Genomic DNA, 21,595 nt, shown 5'->3' on the forward strand with positions numbered 1-21,595 from the left:
TTGTTTTTGAACTGTGATTTGTTAATTTTAAGATTGTGTTTAGATAAAAAAAAAAATTATTTCTTTTTTTTATAAAGGAGCACTCAGTAACTTTTGCCTTTGTGTCATCTTGGACTAACAGTGACACCTAGTGGCGTGGATGCAGCATCATTCAAAATCAATAGATTTTAGTTACAGATGCCATTGTAGAAATTCACTACACACAGCCAGCCATGAATTAATTAAATTGAATCCAAGAGTGAAAGTGTCCAACATCAGGACGGTTACTGAGATTGAGTAGTATTCGGCTGGTCATGTGATTCTAACATGGCCGCCCCCGTGTGCGCACCCTATCCATGTAGAATAAAACAGCTTTTATAAGGTTACTGATATGACTAGAGTGTTCATCTCATGAGATTGCTTATGATTTTCATTATGAAGTTTCAAAATTACTATTAATTTCTTTAGGAGCATTGTTTTTTACACATCTGATGCAGTTTTTTTTTTTTTTTTTTTTTTTTTTACAAGATATAAAATATACAAAGACATTAAAATGAACTATATTTAAATTTACTGGAGCAAATACAAGTACTTTCAAGTGCTTTTTTAATCGCAAGTCAGTATACAAATTTACATTTACATTTTTAATGACAAATAGAATAAGACGACGATATATTTTCAAATTTAAAGTATAAAATGTACATGTTTTTTAGATCTTATTTATATACATTTCTCAATTTCACTATTCATTTGCATATGCAAATAAGCAAATTTATGTTTTGCACTCTGCGTGTTGTAAAGTCTCACCCCTTCATTCCTGTGTGTGTTTTTTCTGCATTTTGGCTGATTTACATATTGTATTTGACAAAAAAAAAAAAAAAAAAAAAAAAAAAAAAAGCTCTGTGTTTTAGTCTTTCCCATTCATTTCCTATGGTCGGTCAATTTTGACAGCAAAAAGCAATGATGTCACTTTTTTTTAACGACCACTTAGACTTATCGAATCAAGCCCAGTGTTTCTGTGTGTTCAAATGGAGAGTGGAGGATAAGTCACAAAGCTCCGATAAACTCAACCATTTTTACTACATCGTAAAAAAATATTTCAGTTAAAAATGACCGAACGGAATAGTAGGGTTAAACAATGTGATTGCGTTACTTTGCATATAAATACATAACATTTATGTGTGTTATGGAGTTTAACATTATAGTTAAAAAGACAAAAACTTTTTAAAACTCAGAAAAACCTTTCACACATTAGGCTGATCTACACAACATTGTCAAATTTAAATTAATTTACCTTTATATAAATTATGTTATACCTTTACTATGAAAACTTTACTTGAAATTTGATTTCTGTTTTGATTTTATTTTTTTATCCACTTTATATTAGGTGTCTTTAACTACTGTGTACTTTAACATTTGATAAAGTGTACTTATTATGTACGTTCATGTTGTTGCAATGTACTTACATTTAAAGTACCTGCATTTAATTGCATCTGTAGTTACACTGTTAACCTAACCCCTAATCCTAAACCTAACCCAACCCCAACCCTGACCCTAAACTCTAATGTAAACCCTAAACCTACTGGTACCCATACATGCACTTCAGTAGCAGCGATATTTTTCACAAATATGGTCCTAACAGCTGAATAACCCAAATAACCCTAATTTTCCAAGGCATCCATGTGCCGCTTTCTCTCTCTCTCTCTCTCTCTCTCTCCTGAACCCTTTTAAATGTTAGTGTACAGAACAGAAAACAGTGCTGTTATTTTATTTATTGGTTATTAGGGTTTGAAGATGGTATCGTTTTAATTGCTTGCAGTCTCATGTGGGATTGTGGGAGATTGTTCAAGGTTGCACAGCTCTGCATAATGATGACAAGAAGAGACTCCAACAATGTTGCACCCGGCACAGTAAACGTCTTTGTCTTCTCCAAGAAGCTATAGGTGATTTATAACTGCGCAAATCTACAATAAAACCTCTGATTTTGCTGTTTTATTGCATCCGAGTTGGAAGCTTCCATTTAGTTGTGTTTCTAAAAGTATCGATGCATCAAATCATGAATTAAGATGACTCAAGATTAGTTCTCATTAAAAAAAAAAAAAAAAACATATAAACTATTGGGAACAAATAATAATAATAATATGACTTATTTTTGAATTATTTATTACTCATAATACCTCAGATTAATAATTGTATAATACAATTTAAAGAGTGAAGGATGTTACAGTGTAATTCATGAAATGGAATATTATCATATGATGTAATTTGTTGATAATTGTCAGTTTTGCTGAGTTGATTAAAAGTCATTGGTGGAGAGGCGGGAATCTTTCATATCTGAGTGTCCTTCATCCATAATCTGTTCATCAAATACATTCTTTTATGCACCCCTCTTTCTCTCTATCTTCATGGCCTGCAGTTGTGCATTAGGCCCATACTGATCAGATGTGTTTAGCTTTGATAAGGGTTGAGTCATTTTCTGCTCATGATCATGCAGTGCTGTTTATAACATGTGTGGGTGGAATGACAGCACTGATGTTTTCTGATGGACGGACTTCATATCAGTGAATTGTTGGAATTGGAAAACATCCCTGACTAAAGGCCTATTCACACCAAGTCGGAATATTTGACTTTTAAAAGTGAAAAGATTTGAAAGCAAAAGGATCTCTTTAAAAACATCATTATGTGTGTGAAATATTTTACTATGATGATCTGTCCGTTCTTTGGGATAGTGTTGTCACGATACCAAAATTTCAGTAGTCTTTACCGATACCAGTACAATTTCAGGATTCTCCATATAATTTCAATACCACAGAAAAAATAGGTAATATGATATTGAACACATTCCTTTAGCCTATTAATAAATAAAATTTCAATGTAAATAATACATTTAAACAACAGCATATTTCCTTCGAGTGTTTCTCAATTAGAGAAACATTGCTTCAAGTTTTTTTTAAGTAGGACCTTATGAAATTAGCTTTATTTATTTTTTCTAAATTCTATTTCTTTCCCCCCTAAATTTCCCATTTTCCCATTTCTTTTTATTCAGAATTCCATGTTTTAAAGCTTAATTCATTTTCATCATCAAAATTGTGTCTAATCAACTGAATCCAAACTTCAATCAAATTAAAATAGAACATTTTAATAACTTTTCAACAAAACGGTTATTATTATTATTTTTATAAGAAGTACTTTAGTAAAGATCCTCACAACATTATCTAAAACACAATATTGGTCTTATTTTATAAAGTGCTGCACAACAGAGCATCACTTTAGAAATGAAAACATTGATGGAAACTTCTATTCAGTAAAACAACACTCTTGCTTTTGAGATGTAGGTTCAACATAAATAATAATAATAAAATAATAATTCCTGAACACTAGTAATATATTTGTCGCAATTTCTAAAATTTCATGCGTCAACCTTTTGTTTTAAATCAAACTTTTATTTTGACTTGAAGGTGATTCCGGTTCTGTGTTTTTGACTGTAGTTTCATGCTTCCAGATAAGACGTTGGTTATATGACTCAGTGTGATTATTGAAGTGCAAAATACTGCGATTTAATTCTATTAATATATAGAGTCTGTAGGCACTGCGCACTTCACACTGAATGTGCGCTCACTTCTGTCATCTACTACAATAAGCACAATGTGCAATGCTCATAAAATGTGGTATTTTTATCAGTCTGTTTTTTCAGCATATGAGCAGCTTCGAACATTCACTTTGCAGCACGTGGCACATGCAGACTGTATATTTCTTTAATTAAATCACAACCCTTTGCAGTTTGATAATCACAGTAGGACATATCATAGTTTCATTTTGATTAATTGTCCGATTAATTGTTTCTGTGTAAAAGCATTTGTAAGCAGCCATTTGTCAGTCAGATAGCACATGGGGACTGGAGTCGGTGCTCAGTACTACAGGAACACTGGTATCATTACATCTTTTTTTTTTGAGTATCATCTTGGTACCGAAGTACCGGTTCTTTTGACATCACTAGTTTGGAAACAATATCTTTTCATCAAAGTTATTTATTTATTTATTTTTTTATGATAAAACTTCCATATCCATCATCTCAGGATGAAAAATATTGTGCAAAATATTGCACTTCAATGATCCATAATTTATTTTAAGTTTTCAAATAAAGTAAACTTTTTTTTAATTAAGACACCAAACCTTAAAATGAAAAATGGGAGTTTTGCACAACCCTAGAACATTCACATTCGACTTTTGGTGTGAATAGAAAAATAAATAAATAAATGGATTTGTGGCTATTTTATACTTTCACTTTTTTTTATACACATTGGACTTGGTGTGAATAGATATATAGTTAGATATATAGAATAGATATATATAGACCCACCAAATAGTGTAGGTAATATTTGGTAACAACAAAACTTCAGATATGAATTTTGATTGGGTAACTTCAGTGATCCACCATTTATTTGGAAGTCATGTAAAAAAAAAAAAAAAAAAAAAAAATATATATATATATATATATATATATATATATATATATATATTTCATAATTAAAAATGAGATTTTACATTAGACTTGGTGTGAATACTTTTGGTGTGAAAATAGTTTCAGGCTACTTTTGTGTCATTAATTTGCATTAGATGTGGTATGAACAGTTGTTTAGAAACATCAGAACGCTCAGAACCCTTTGTAAAGAATGCCTTGGAGATTAATTTACATAATTATTAATGTTTTAAAATAAGATTTGTTTTGTTACAGTATTTTATTAGACCAGTATTTTTATTGCTTTAGGTGAATTAAGTGTTTTCAGTCAATGTCGAAAAAGGTCATTTTTAATACTTCCTCTGTGGTACTTCTAGTCTTTGTGTGAAGTACTGTATGTCCCTAAAGCCTCTGTAACCTTTTCATTTGTGTAGTCAAACAGCTGTTTTAGCATGTTTGGTTTGACATTTCTAACACGGTTGGGTATTGTGGCATCTAATAGTTGCTTGATGCTTTGGGACACAAGACTGCTGGGAAAATCACAGCCGCCCAGCTCCCCTCCTTTTCACAGTTGCTTCATTGGGATCCAGTCCGGCATCTGATGGTGCATTTTCAGCAGTTTAGCGCAATTATTTTCTTCAGGATTCCGCCTCGGGCGCTCCACTACCTTTTTACATATGCAGGGGCTGAACTTTTGACCATGGCCCAATAGTCGTACATTAACCGGCAGTTTGCTCTAAAAGAAGGACTTTAACAAGTTCCTCTGTGCATTGGCAACTGTCTCGCCTCTTGCCTGTGAGATAATTTAACCAGCCTGCTGAGAAACCACTGCCAGCACTTCCTTAAGGGAGCCTAAATCTCTCCCACTCTCTTTCTCTCTCTCTCAGTCGCCTTGTAAGCTGACTGTAAGAAGGAGATACAAGTTGATGGATCTTTCTGTACGCTCGGCTAACGAGGGCTCTGCTTCTATTAGTACACTACAGAGGCATTACCCGTTGCTCTCGCACCGTCTCGCTCTTCTTTAATGAAGTCTCATCACCTCCAGTGGCTTAGATTTATCCCTCCGCTGTCGCGCTGCGATGTGCCCTGTCGCCGTGGCAAGCGTCCCCCTGGTAACCGGTTGTAAGGTCAGGTGTTGTTATCTGGCGGTACACGGGTCCAATCACGGCGCCAATGCAACCGGGGCTGACAGGCGCTCAGTGGAGTGGAGCATAGCAGGGCAGAGGTCTACACCCAGAGCCCCTTCAGCTGCGGCGGGACACAATGAGCTGCCAGCAACCCTAATAGCCTCATAATTGGTGATTAGGGCCTGCCGGTTGAGCGGAGAACCGGTTCACTCAGCCTGCCGGAACGCTTTCCGTTATGGGTTGCTTCCATCTCCTGTGCTGCCTGTGATTCTACAAGTGTGTTCGGTGTGGAACGATCCACTTGTATCATCATTGCACAAACACATCATTGCAGGTGATGGCTGTGCTACCCACTCTCAAATATTTGGCAATATTGCTGGATAAGAAGACTCTAGACATGCTGAGATATTTTAGATTTTTCACTTGGTTCAGTTGCTGGCCCCCACAGGTCTCTTTTCACATTGTATTTTTTAGCTCCGAACTGTGGTATGTTTGCGTCCTCAACTAAGAGTTCTGTACCATCCTAACAGCAGCTCTTTATCACTCTTGCCAGGTTGCAAGCGTTTCTAGACCCTATTTAGGGTAGCTTTCAGCCACCATGAACCAGACCCTAGTTCTGAAGTGGACCTGACACTAAGGAGCTTCACCTGAGTTTAGAAAGAAGCTTCCACACTAGGGCTTGGTAAAACAACTGATTTTCTGATTAATCGCGATCTTCATGTGAACAATCCCGTTGTTAATCAATCAGTGATGTTATGAGCCAGTGGTGCAAACAATCACTGGTTGATCTCCTTAACAGGACAAAAGGAAACGTGAGTAAAGAGAGACATTACACAAATAAAAAGAGTCTTAAATATCACTTTATATCCTCATTTCGGTACCCACATGCTGTTTGACTTATAGGCGGATTTGACTAGAAACATGCTTTATGCAAATACATGTACGCAGATGCAATTGCTTCGCTAACGCATACTGGCTAACCTTACTTGCTCAGCAATATTCTCTTCAAACTGTTGCTCCGCAATAACAGTAGTTGGCCTGTATTCACGTACTTGCATAGAGTATGTTTTGGCCTTCATGAGCACTCACGGAGTTACAGTAATACAGATATGTGTCTGCCACTGTCTGGTATGTTGTTAATCAAACAACAATAGCAAGGAAACGAAAAAACCACTCACTGCTCCTGGCTGGATAAATTTAGTAGCTTTAAAAATATATTTTAATGTATTACAAGCATACAGTGAAGACCATTAATTTTTATTAGAGCTGTCAAAATTAACAGTCTGCCAGTAGACTGTGGCTATACACTTTCCTACAGCATTAACGATTAAGAAAAATTAACATGTTAAACTTTTTTAATTAATTGCATGCATTAACGTGTAAATTTTTCTTAATCGGTAATGCTGTAGGAAAGCGGATAGCCACAGTTTTGCTTTCTTTCCTAAGATGGAAATAAATGCATTTTGACAGGAAAAGAAGTATATAAAGTGTCAAATTTCAGCACTTTAAAAATTTGCGATCACAATTAACTACAAAAAATTATGCGATAAATCGACTGACAGCACTCATTTTTATTTCATGTTTCATTACTTGCAAATTTTGAATGCTTGCTTGAATCCTTGATACTGCTGTCAAAAACTAAAAACACTCTTTTCTTAATTTGTATATTTGTTTTATTGTTTTTATTTGTTATATTGCTTGTAATTTGTTATGTGTTCTTACTTTATTACGGACTGCTTGTCTTAAATCATTACTTGATAACTTGAAACAATGTTTACTCAAATTATAATTTTGTTTTTGTATCGAAGTTGGCATTTAGAATCATCAAATTGATTTCATATGAAAGGAAAATGGACATTATAACTGAAATTACCCACATTAATCAGATAAATAATCAAATAAATCTCAATTGGAATTCAATAAAATCAAGAGCTTGTGAATTGGAATCAAATCTAATCAGGAAATCTAGATATCTAGCCTTATTCCACCCAAACCAAAACTAACCAAACTCTGATGTGAAACAAACTCCACGTGTCCACCTAAACCTCAGTTTTCAAGCCAACAAGGCCAAATGAGCCTGGATGTTCCCACTGTCACTTCCGGGGCTTCATCGTGCCTTCTCGTAGCTTCCTCAGGGCCAAACGCCCTGCCCGGCCAATTACTCTTGGACCAAAGAAGGCCAACTGGGGATTGAGGCGATGTCAAAGGCAGAGTCAGAGGTTTCAGCATCAAGATACTAATTTCCCAATTTTTCATATTTAGCTATCAGCTTAACTCAACAGCTCAATGGACAATGGAGTATCATCAGTACTGGTCAGTAGACGAAATCAGGGCTCTTTTGAATATTTGGGCTGATGAATCTGGCATCTGCCAAAACGAATATGTGATTAAGTATATTGTTGCCAAACATGCTAAGTTGTGTATCCAGCGCACAACAGTATAGGTTTGGGAAAAAACACAGTACAAATCAGTGTTCATTTCGAGGGCTAGCAGGTCTCCAGAGTCTGATACCTCAGCTTGAGTTTCCCTCTTGCTTGTGAAATGGGTGGGGTGTGTGACATTGGCACCAAGGTGGCGTATTAAGGATGGGTTTTAGGGCTACGCTGTGGGACTATTGGCCCGATGGTGAGAATGCAGACCGATTTTGGTCTCGCAGCTCAAGATCCGAGGCGCTTGTCCCTGGCTGACCAGTTGATAGCCCTAGCTTGCACTGTGGAAAAGTGGCTAATGTGGGTTTGGGTCATGACAGTCGACTAGTCGTGACAAACAATCAACTAGTCGATTAGTGAAGTCAACTAGTTTATCTAGATTATTTTCTATATTTTTAGGAGCAGTGCTTTGTTTAGCATGCTTAACAGTATGCTGTGCTTCAGCTCTTAGACAGTTTGCATGGTAAACCCCCTCAAAATTTGTATAGCTTTACACATTCCAATCTTTCTTTGGCCTTTGCGTCACACCTGCATTGTATGCGTTACTCTACAAGCATTGCATTTTTAAAATGTTGTGTAAAGTTGACAAGAAAACGCGTCTTGGGACCCCTGCGTTCTGTTTCATTGAATTTTGTTCCATCTAGCTGTATTTGAATGCTTCAATATGTCTTATGTAAACACCCATGGAATGCATCCAATCAGGGTCAAGATAAACTAAAAACCAGCATAAGTATACAGGGCTTCCTGAAGATTAAATTATTCAACTAGTCATTCAAGCAACCTACTGACTAGTTCATTTAGAAAATTATTAGTTTTGTACATCCCTAACATCCCAGATTTCGGAAATCCAATCAAATGAACAAAATCTTACTTTAAATAGACTCTAGTATGCACCAAATGCCCTTGGAAACATTACATGATATTGAAATTTTCTTTTGTAGCCATTTTTGGGTAAATTCGATCCACAGTGCAAACAGTAGGTTCAAAACTGAAGACTTTGTGAACTATGCATGTAAACAGTGTAACATCTTTCCCTGCATTTGATCCTTCTTAGAAGTGAACACCATACCTTGAATAGACTTTAATCTTTAATCTGATTGGCCGCTGTGTTGGTGTAATATTACTCCAATCTCTCTCCATCTCTCTCTCCCCCTCCTACATTACCTATTATGAGCCTGAAAGACAATCTGAGACCTAAAAGCACACAATCCCATTTGCTTGTATTGACATGTGTCTCAACTCAATCCTATTACCAGGATTATAGTCTACGAAGACACACCATTTCATTAAAAATAAAGTGTGGCTCTGCAGACATGTGCATGCATACTTGTGGCTCTTTGGAGTGAGCGACTCATCTTGCAGAAGGAATCCGTGCAAATAGTTTATTGCTTGATCAGCCAGTGTGGCCAGGAAGGTGTCGGAATCGATAAGGGGCCAATCAAAGGATGGCAGACAGCATTCGGGCAAGCCCGGCAGCTGTCATGTCACTCCGGTTTGACCCCCAGTCAAAGTCACACAGCAGCCCATCCATCTGAGCATGTGGAGCTAATGCTGTGTTCATCGAAGAACATCAGACCTCCACATCACATTCAACATGAATGCTAGAGGAATGAGACAATGACTTCCAATGGCTTGTATTGGGGACGATTCTGTCTCGTTCTAGAGGGATCTTTCACTTCTATTAGTGCTTTAGAGGCTTCCTGTGTTCTTGAGATTGGTGACAGATGGCTTGGATAGGACTGCATCATGTGTTCACAAAGTTTTTAGCTTTTTTATACATAGTATGGTAGAGAAAAGGCAGGAAGTCAGGTGGAGAAGAGGGGGAACGGAACTAAAACTGTGGTCTAACCAGCTGCGACCATGACAAATGGCGAGTGACAAGACAATGCGTTGTTTTCTTGGTTTCAATTTCTGCAGTGTTGCGCTGGCTAGCCCGCCTAATGTGAAATCTCATTGGTTCAAAATCTGTATAAAATATGATTGGATTGGCTGGGATTGTGTCACGTTATGCAGCAGTTTTGTGTGGACAGACAAATTTCTTGTCCTTGGACACTTGTTAGGAGAGTGTTTACATCATATGTAAATTTCCAAAGTTGCAAGATAGCAACTGGAGATTCTACTTGGAGCTGTCCACATGCTTAGATTCTTTTTTTGTTTCTATGGGAACACTCGACACAATTGTCCAATTTATAGCAATTTTAAACTTTCGCCTACATGCGCACAACCACTGATTGTTTTGGAGTGTATGCTCTAAACGCTAGTCCACAACTCTGGTGATCACAGTGTTTTAAATATACACTCACTGAGAACTTTATTAGGAACACTGCGGTCCTAATAAAGTGCCCGACATGGCCTTCTGCTCTTGTAGCCCATCCGCATCAAGGTTTGTGCATTCTGAGATGCTATTCTGCTCATTACAATTGTACAGACTGGTCTAAATTACCATACCCTTTCTGTCAGCTCGCACCAGTCTGGCCATTCTCCATTGACCTGTCTCATCAACAAGCCGATTCCATCTGCAGAACTACCGCTCACTGAATGTTTTTTTTTTTTTTTTTTTTTTTTTAAGATTATGAGTAAACTCTAGAAACTGTTGTGCATGAAAATCCCAGGAGATCAGCAGTTACAGAAATACTCAAACCAGCCCGTCTGGCACCAACAATCATCCCACGGTTGAAATCACTGAGATCACATTTTTCCCCACTCTGATGGTTGATGCGAACATTGACTGAAGCTCCTGACCTGTATCTGCATGATTTTATGCATTGCACTGCTGCCACACGATTGGCTGATTAGATAATCGTATGAATAAGTAGGTCTACAGGTGTTCCTAATAAAGTTCTAAGTGAGTGTATATACATAAAAATATAAACATATACAGTAGACATAGGAACTCATCATATTTGGCTTCTCTGAGAAATATTTCACAATAATTTTTGGTTCCTAAACCTGGCAACCAGTCTCTGTAAGCTCCTCCTCCAGTTTCCTCTCTCGGAACAACCTTCCCGAGAATTCCCAACTTTTTTCCCTAAAATCATTGTGACATGCGGCTTGATGGACTATTTTTCAAATTGATTTCAAAAATGTACACAAGCAGTTGATCTTCCACCCTAGATTACCTATTGATTTTTAATATGAAAAGCTCATTATACAAACAGTAACTGCAACACCAAAAGCTAGCCAACCTTTGCATAAATCCTTTAATTGAATTCCCAGAGCCCGTGGTTCTACATTTTTTAATTAAATCCATTTCTTTTCCTTTTTTTCCCTCTTTCTTCTGTAAGTGTTGCTGTTTAATTTGCATGCTGCGAAGTGGGTCCTGTCCTAGATAAAGTGCCATTGATCCTTATTAAAGCTCACCTCTAGGCCTGCTGAAAACCAACTGGGAAAATTAAATGTGTTCATGGTGCATACACTTATTCCCTGCATGATCGGATTAGAAGAGGGAGGGAACGGGAGTTTAAACGGAGAAAGAGAGCGGTGAATGGTGAACGCAAAAGAAAACGAAGACATAAAGTGTGAAAGAAAGATATTGAGGGAAAAAGAGGGAGAATTATTATTGATTTGGCAAACATTATTACATTATGTTTCTCCAACCGTCCCAAAGAAACACGGTTCAGTTGAAATGAAATTCTGTGGAGTTTTATCTTAAATCTAGCAGTGTGTTTTTCACATTGATCATTCAGTTGGTTATAAATGGCTTTATCAGTGCTGCTGTTATTTTTTCTAATTGGCTTTTGAGTTTGGTGTGTTGGCGAGGGGGGGTTGCTAATGTTTGTTCTGTGTGATTTGCGGCCAATTAATTTCATTTGTAATGATCATCTGCAATCTTTACAGACTGTAACAAGAGGCCGCGACCTTCAGCGACCCCTCCACTTTATTCGGTCGCTGCTTATTAAGTATCTATGAAATGTTTTCACCTCATAACCAGGGAAGGCAATTGTTGATTAAGGAATTTATCTGACAAAATGGGGCTAGTAATATTATAGCAGATTGGTCTTCCTGTATCTTTGACATTCATCAGCCAGAGGCCAGTTTAAAGGGCCAATCAGAAGGGACGTGGTGAATGCACCTAAAAGTTAATCTAAAACTTCATGTTGCACCAATGCAGGACATTTTTATTGTATTTTATTGTATTTTATTTATTTATTCTTTTTTTCGAATGTATTTTATTTTATATTATTATTTTGACTAGCAATTCTTTTTTTTTAAATTATTATTATTATTTTTTTATTATTTCCTTACAAAATATATATTTTTGTCCCTTTTGTCACTATCACGCTTAGGTCGCATAATTTTGGACTTATCTATATTAGGACGAAATGTTTGGACTATTCACACAAACACACACATGCACCATGCCATAATCTCACACATGCTAGCTAATGCTTATAATTCTTCAGCCTGTTGTGAACCAGATGGAGATAACAGTTAGTCTTTGGCCTCTGTGGATCTGATGGCTGTTTACTAGTGTTTCCGAGTCTGTGTTTGGCCTGCAGTGATCAGTGGCTGTAGACAGTGAGATTTATCATGTATTTGTGCTAGTTGATTGCCAGCAGAGGCGACTGTCTCCCAGCGGTGCTCTATGCAGACTGCTGCTCAATCAATAGGGATTAACCTTTGACCCCTCTGCACATACTTACACACACTCACCATCCATACACACCCCGATTTCATCAGTTTCACTTAAACACAGCCACTCACTCAATAACTCACCTACTTCTCATGATTTTCAAAGCGTGTAGCCGTCTCTCACCGTCTGTCTCTCAGGAGGGTAATCGGATGAATAAAACAGAAAAAAGGAAGAGGTTAGGAAGGTTCAGTAAAGGCCGTTTTACTCGAGTCAAGCTTGTCGCCTATTGTTTTACAGGTGTTTTCCATATAACTAAATAAAATAACATTTATTTCTTCACGAAAAGTGTTATTTGTTTATAAAATTGGTTAAGCACATTAAGTTTATGATTGCTTGTGAATAAAATCACTACTCATTGATCAGTGGCAATTTTAGTGCAACCTTCATTATGCCGCCTGCTTCCCGCTGAAAAAGAACTGGGTACTTGCGGTTACCGCCTACAGTATACAACAGCCATTATGGTACCAGGCCTGTGTTTAAGGATCAAGTGTCCCAGATCAGATCAGATATTTTTTGTCTCTGTAGCTCTTCCTCTCGGCCCACTGTGATACATCTACACCCATGAGACCCTCAGAGCTGAGGATTTTTGCCTGGATGGTGTTTTTGTTGGAAATGATTCATGTATAGAGATCAAGCAACAATAAAATGTTTGGCCAATGGCACAAAAGGGGATTTTTGGCTGAGGAACAGGTCATTTCCTGATTTCAGCATGTAAGATGAACAAATAAACATGTGAACAGGAGTACTGCAAAATCAGCAGATATAGCAACTTGTACCTAGTGTAAGGGTCTGATAAAGAGAGATAGGGTCACAAACAACAAAGTTATTAAAGTTTTGCCTTTTTTGCATTTATTTAGTTATTTTTTATTTTACCGCAAACAACCTTCAGTTACTATTATACACAATGTTGCTTGGTGGGAGAATTATTGATTCCAATTATTTTTTTTATTTTTATTTATTTATTAGTTTTCAAATTTACTTGAAGACTTCAAAAACAACCACTGATTTTTGTTGTTTCATTTTATTTTCGTGTTTTGTTTTTATTTTAAGCTTTTTGTTTTGTTTTATTTTTTTATTTTTTATTTTATTATACATTTTATTATTGTTATTATTTTTATTTGTTTTGTTCTGTATTTGAAGACTACAAAAAATTATTTATTTTTTATTTATTTTTTTTGGTTAGTTTTTCGACCATTGTTTTTAGTTTTGCTTTGCTTTTATTTCATGGACACTTGTCTGTTTTTATTTATTTTGAATTCAGATTTAATAAGTAATGTTATTATAATGGCTCAGTGACAGCGGAAGCGATTTATTTAAAAAATAACAAATATTTCAATTTATTTTATTTTTGTTGTTTGTTATTTTATTTCAGTTTGTTTTTCGACCATTTTTTTATCTTTAGTTTTAGTTTACGATAATAACTCTGACATACAAACATACACATAAAAGTCAGGAAATAGAACTACTTAACTATGTAATGCAAAAGTTTGAAAAAAAAAAAACTGCCCAAATTTATAATAAAGACAATACATAAACTCTCTTTAAACATTAGGAATTAAAAATCAGAGTAGCTTTTACCAACACACTCTTTTTAAAAGGTTCAGGCTCGGTTGAATAAACACTAAAGGGTCCAAACATCAGAGTTAACAGTTCTGTTCACCAAGCTAGCTGTAAAGAGCCAAATCACAGCACAGAACACAATGCTTTTAATGTGCATTATCACTTTACATAATTCTCATTGTAATGGTGAGGGGTCAGAGATCATTGTAAGTGATCTAATGCTGTTCACTTGAACTTGAGTTACTGAGCTGACCTTTGACCTCTAGAGTGCTCAAATAAGGCCTGCATAAACAACCACGGAGAGTGCTGGAAATACTGAGTGCATTTTGTCGAACTGAATAAAGCCTAAACCTATCTGATATGTTTAAACGACTTGTGAAGAGCATTTTGTGTGTGTGTGTGTGTGTGTGTGTGTGTGTAAAAGGCAGTCAGAAATGGATATAGCACGTGTTCACATATGAGTTGGCAATATACTGTTTAAAATAATATATTTAAGAAAAAAAGTAGTTTTTGAAATCACTTATCCCTAAATAACTATATATACATCGTTATCAACCACAAGTTTTGAGAAGATGGTGATATATTTTTTTTTTCTTATAAATCCCACCCTTACATACAGTATGTCCAGGTAGGTAACTCGTTTATGCAGTTCAGTTTTTATAAAAAATAAATAAAAAAAAAATTACATTTTTTTTTACAAAAAAATCTGGGTGGACTGGAGAGGATTTTTGTATGTATGTACGTACAGTAGTAAATCAAATTTTTTTTATTTTGAAAGACTAAAACAAATCCTGATTTGATCATGACAGTGGCAACTTTAGTGCCAATTGTCATCTCCTTAAAATGCAGTCTTGTCTTGTAGAGACAAGAATAATTTGTAGAGGACACAGTAAACAACACAGCTCAGTGCAATACACAGAAAGTCTAACAAATTCACCCCATCTCATTGGTGTTTGCCATTCCTCTTGGGTTTACATACTATATCTGCTATTGATCGTGTTACTTGACTCATTGTGACCAATCATCTGTGCAATGCATCTTACAGCGGCCGCCCCACCTGCTTCACTACACCCGCTTCACTACACCCGCTTAATATATTCAAGCACTGATTGCGCTTTATACTTAAGCATGATTAGCCACTTTCATAACTGTTAGAGCACAGGTTCACACACACAAAACTACACTTTTTTTTTTCATATTTGAATATATTTTTAATAAAAACTTGACCCTTTAAAGACAGACCTTTTGTGAGCTCAGAGGTGATTCATTGATAGTACATGCTTCTGCTGAAGCCATCAGTCTGCATTATTTTAACTTTATAAATGATCTGTGTAGTTCTTCTTTCTGGTGAAGAACTACACTAGTTGATCTTCCTACACTCTCAAACCAATATCAAACTATATATTTACAAATATCTGAATATTTTGCAATAAAATCAAAATATATGGTTTCTGTATTTATAATAAACAACTTTCAATCAATAGTTTTATGTTTTCTTAATTTTTTATTCGATTATGTTTTTCACAATCCTTCATGGTATTGTGGTTCATTCCCTCATTAAAGACGTTAAGTGCACAGTCTTGACCCTTAACCGATTTTCAGATATTTTTCCTTCAAATCAAAGTTTGTAATGTTGTGATTGCACTCAGAGCTGGTTGTTTTGGTTCATGGCTTAGAACTCTTTTATGAAGGACTATATGAAATCCCTATGGAAAAATAATAATGTAAAAGATACTTCCAGAACCAAGACGGCTGAAAAGTGAGTGGGCACTCTTGCACTTTCTTCCATGAAGTCTGGCTTTTCTTTCCATTCTTTCCTTTCTCCGCATCGTCTCTGTGAGAAATGGCTTTTTTAGGGGGAGATGTCATTAATATTTTGTGTGCTAGACCTTTGAGGATGTATCAGATAAAGTGGTAAAGAAAAACTTTTTTTGGAGATGAACAGGCCACTCCATGTGCATACATTACATTTGGATTGGATCGAAAATTAATGATCAGGGAATGTCATTGTCCTTTTTTGGTATTGAACAAACAACATGTTCTTTTAAAGCTTGACGTGACCAATCCATGGAGGAAGAGGCGAAGTGCTTTCCCATAGTGTAATATAGATGGACGGACGGACGGACAGACAGACAGACAGACAGATAGATAGACTTTGTTAGTATTTGGTAGCATTGCCTTTAAATTGTTTAACTTGGGTCAAATATTGTGGGTAGCCTTCCACAAGTTTCTCACAAAAAGTTGCTGGAATTTTGGCCTATTCCTCCAGACAGAACTGGTGTAATGGAGTCAGGTTTGTAGGTCTCCTTGCTCGCACACGCTTTTTCAGTTCTCGGATTGAGGTCAGGGCTTTGTGATGGCCACTCCAATACCTTGACTTTGCTGTCCTTAAGCCATTTTGCCACAACTTTGGAGGTATGCTTGGGGTCATTGTCCATTTGGAAGACCCTTCCTGGCAGATGTCTTGAGTTGTTGCTTCAATATAGCCACATAATTTTCCTTCCTCATGATGCCATCTATTTTGTGAAGTGCACCAGTCCCTCCTGCAGCAAAGCACCCCCACAACATAATGATGCCATCCCCATGCTTCACGGTTGGGATGGTGTTCTTCGGCTTGCAAGCCTCACCCTTTTTCCTCCAAAAATAACGATGGTCATTATAGCCAAACAGTTCAGTTTTTGTTTCATCAGACCAGAGGACATTTCTCCAAAAAGTAAGATCTTTGTGCACTTGCAAACTGTAGTCTGGCTTTTTTATGGTGGTTTTGGTGTAGTGGCTTCTTCCTTGCTCAGCAGACTTTTCAGGTTATGTCAATATAGGACTCGTTTTACTGTGGATGTAGATTCTTGTCTAACTGTTTCCTCCAGCATCTTCACAAGGTCCTTTGCTGTTGTTCTGGGATTGATTTGCACTTTTTGTACCAAACTACGTTCATCTCTAAGAGACAGAATGCGTCTCCTTCCTGAGCGGTATGATGGCTGCATGGTCCCGTGGTGTTTATACTTACGTTCTATTGTTTGAACAGATGAACGTGGTACCTTCAGGCATTTGGAAATTGCTCCCAAGGATGAACCAGACTTGTGGAGGTCCACAATTGTTTTTTTGAGGTCTTGGTTGATTTCTTTTGATTTTCCCATGATGTCAAGCAAAGAGGCACTGAGTTTGAAGGTAGGCCTTAAAATACATCCACAGGTACACCTCCAATTGATGCCAATTAGCCTATCAGAAGCTAATTAGCTAATTCCCTAAAGGCTTGACATCATTTTCTGGAATTTTCCAAGCTGCTTAAAAGCACAGTTAACTTAGTGTATGTAACTTCTGACCCACTGGAAATGTGATATAAAAGTGAAACCATCTATAGTTTGCTAATATTAAATCTGTGGAGTGGTTAAAAAATGAGTTTTAATGACTTCAACCTAAGTGTATGTAAACTTCTGACTTCAACTGTAGATAGATAGACAGATGGACTGACAGACGGACAGACTGAAGATGGATGGATGGATGGATGGATTGATTGATGGATAGATATATATAGGTGACGGATGGAAGATGGATTGATTGATGGATGGATAGATATATAGCTAGAATGATAGATGGATAGATGGACAGACAGATAGATGGATAGATGGATTACAGACAGAAAAAGACGGATGATGTATGGATGGATGGACGGACAGATAGACAGAGACAGACAGACAGATACTGTAGATAGATAGATAGATAGATAGATAGATAGATAGACAGTTAGATGGATGGATGGATGATGACAGACAAAAAGATGGATGGATGGACAGACAGACAGTTGGATGAATGGATAGATAGATAGACAGTTAGATGGATGGTTGGATGATGACAGACAAAAAGATGGATGGATGGACGGACAGACAGTTGGATGAATGGATAGATGGACTGATAGATAGATAGATAGATAGATAGATAGACAGTTAGATGGATGGATGGATGGATGGATGATGACAGACAAAAAGATGGATGGATGGACAGACAGACAGTTGGATGAATGGATAGATAGATGGATAGATGGACAGATAGATGGATGGATGGATGACAGACAAAAAGATGGATGGTTGGACAGATGGTTCTTTGACAGACAGAAAGATGGATGGATGGATGATATAAAGATAGCTAGAACGATGGACAGATGGACGGATGGATGGATAGGAAGATATATAGATGGATGGATGGATGGATGGATGACAGAAAGATGGATCTATGGATGGATGATGGATAGATAGATAGATAGATGGATGACAGACAAAAAGATGGATGGTTGGACAGACGGTTCTTTGACAGACAGAAAGATGGATGGATGGATGGATTGATGGATGATATAAAGATAGCTAGAATGATGGACGGATGGATGGATAGGTAGATATATAGATAGATGGATGGATGGATGACAGACAAAAAGATGGATGGTTGGACAGACGATTCTTTGACAGACAGAAAGATGGATGGATGGATGGATGGATTGATGGATGATATAAAGATAGCTAGAAAAATGGACAGATGGACGGATGGATAGGTAGATAAATGGATGGATGGATGGATGGATGACAGAAAGATGGATCTATGGATGGATGGATGGATAGATAGATGGATGACAGACAAAAAGATGGATGGTTGGACAGATGGTTCTTTGACAGACAGAAAGATGGATGGATGGATGATATAAAGATAGCTAGAATGATGGACGGATGGATGGATAGGTAGATATATGCATGGATGGATGGATGGATGGATTGATGGATGATATAAAGATAGCTAGAACGATGGACGGATGAATGGATAGGTAGATATATGGATGGATGGATGGATGACAGAAAGATGGATCTATGGATGGATGGATGGATGGATAGATAGATGGATAGATGGATGGATTGATAGATGATATAAAGATAGCTAGAACGATGGACAGATGGACAGATGGATGGATAGGTAGATATATAGATGGATGGATGGATGATATAAAGATAGCTAGAACGATGGACGGATGGACGGATGATGGATCGATAGATATATAGATGGATGGATGGATGGATGGATTGATGGATGATATAAAGATAGCTAGAACGATGGACGGATGGATGGATAGGTAGATATATAGATGGATGGATGGATGGATGACAGAAAGATGGATCTATGGATGGATGGATGGATGGATAGATGGATAGATGGTTGGATGAATGGATGACAGACAAAAATGTGGATGGTTGGATAGACGGTTCTTTGACAGACAAAAAGATGGATGGATGGATTGATAGATGATATAAAGATAGCTAGAACGATGGACGGATGGATGGATAGGTAGATATATAGATGGATGGATGGATGACAGAAAGATGGATCGATGGATGGATGGATAGATAGACAGATAGATAGATAGACGGACAGACGGATGGAAGATGGTTGGATTGATGGATGGATAGATATACAGTATAGCTAGAATGATAGATGGACAGACAGATAGATGGATAGATGGATGACAGACAGAAAAAGACAGATGATGTATGGATGGATGGACAGGTACTATAGATAGATGGAAAGATGGATAGATAGATGGATAGTTAGATGGATGGATGTACAGACAGGCAGTTGGATGGATGGATGGATGGATGGATGGATTGATGGATGATATAAAGATAGCTAGAACGGTGGATGGATGGACGGATGGATGGATAGGTAGATATATAGATGGATAGATGGATGGATGACAGAAAGATGGATGGATGGATAGATAGATAGATAGATAGATAGATAGATAGATAGATAGATAGATAGATAAATAGATTTGAAGTCAGACGTTTACATACACTTGGCACTTTGACACTTTAGCAAGTCATTTAGGACATCTACTTTGTGAATGACATGAGTAATTTTTCCAACAATTGTTCACAGACCGATTGTTTCACTTTTAATTGACTATATCAGAATTCCAGTGAGTCAGAAGTTTTCATACACTAAGTTAACTGTGCCTTTAAGCAGCCTGGAAGATTCCAGAAAATGATGTCAAGCCTTTAGACAATTAGCCAATTAGTTTCTGATAGGAGGTGTACTGAATTGTAGGTGTACCTGTGGATGTATTTTAGGGCCTACCTTCAAACTTAGTGACTCTTTGCTTGACATCATGGAAATATAAAAGGAAATCAGCCAAGACCTCAGAAAAAAAATTGTGGACCTCCACAAGTCTGGTTAATCCTTGGGAGCAATTTCAAAATGCCTGAAGGTACCACATTCATCTACAAACAATAGTATGCAAGTATAAACACCATAGGACCACGCAGCCATCATACTTCTCAGGAAGGAGACTCGTTCTGTCTCCTAGAGATGAACGTAGTTTGGTACGAAAAGTGCAAATCAATCCCAGAACAACAGCAAAGGACCTTGTGAAGATGCTGGAGGAAACAGGTAGACAAGTATCTATATCCACAGTAAAACGAGTCTTATATCGACATAACTTGAAAAGGCTGCTGAGCAAGGAAGAAGCCACTGCTCCAAAACCACCAGCAAGTGCACATGGGGACAAAGATCTTGAGAAATGTCCTCTGGTCTAATGAAACAAAAATTTAATGTTTTGGCCATAATAACAATCATTATGTTTAGAGGAAAAAGGGTGAGGCTTGCAAGCTGAAGAACACCATCCCAACTGTGAAGCATGGGGGTGGCAGCATCATGTTGTGTGGGTGCTTTGCTGCAGGAGGGACTGGTGCACTTCACAAAATAGATGGCATCATGAGGAAGGAAAATTATGTGGATATATTGAAGCAACATCTCAAGACATCAGCCATGAAGTTAAAGCTCGGACACAAATGGGTATTCCAAATGGACAGTGACCCCAAGCATACCTCCAAAGTTGTGGCAAAATGGCTTAAGGACAGCAAAGTCAAGGTATTGGAGTTGCCATCACAAAGCCCTGACCTCAATCCAATAGAAAATTTGTGGGCAGAACTGAAAAAGCATGTGCGAGCAAGGAGGCCTACAAAGCTGACACCATTACACTAGTTCTGTCTGGAGGAATTCTGGAGGAATGGGCCAAAATACCAGCAACTTATTGTGAGAAGCCTGTGGAAGGCTACCCAAAATGTTTGACCCAAGTTAAACAATTTAAAGACAATGCTACTGTAACAAGGTAAAAGGCAAAGGAGGAGGCGAGAACCGGCTTGACAATGTAAATAATAGTTTAATAATAAACTTAAACAAAAAGACACAAACACATACAGGGCAGCTGCCTGTGGTTCTCTCTCTCTCTCTCTCGAACTGCCGCCTCTATTCGCCTTTATCCCTCTCGGGCTTGATCAGCCTGATTAGGGGCCAGGTGTGCAGCATCACGGCCCGGCCCCGCCCTCCGCCCTGCCACAGCGACCAAATACTAACAAAGTGTATGTAAACT

The 21,595-nt window shown here is 37.3% G+C and overlaps 1 protein-coding gene across 1 annotated transcript in view; it reads left to right on the plus strand.

The window, feature by feature from the left end:
- The window catches only part of LOC127436304 (WW domain-containing oxidoreductase-like), a 378,771-nt gene that overhangs the window by 155,252 nt on the left and 201,924 nt on the right, over nucleotides 1-21,595 (plus strand). The window lies entirely within an intron of this gene.

This window comes from Myxocyprinus asiaticus, chromosome 46 (genome assembly GCF_019703515.2).
Source record: "Myxocyprinus asiaticus isolate MX2 ecotype Aquarium Trade chromosome 46, UBuf_Myxa_2, whole genome shotgun sequence".
NCBI lineage: Eukaryota > Metazoa > Chordata > Actinopteri > Cypriniformes > Catostomidae > Myxocyprinus > Myxocyprinus asiaticus.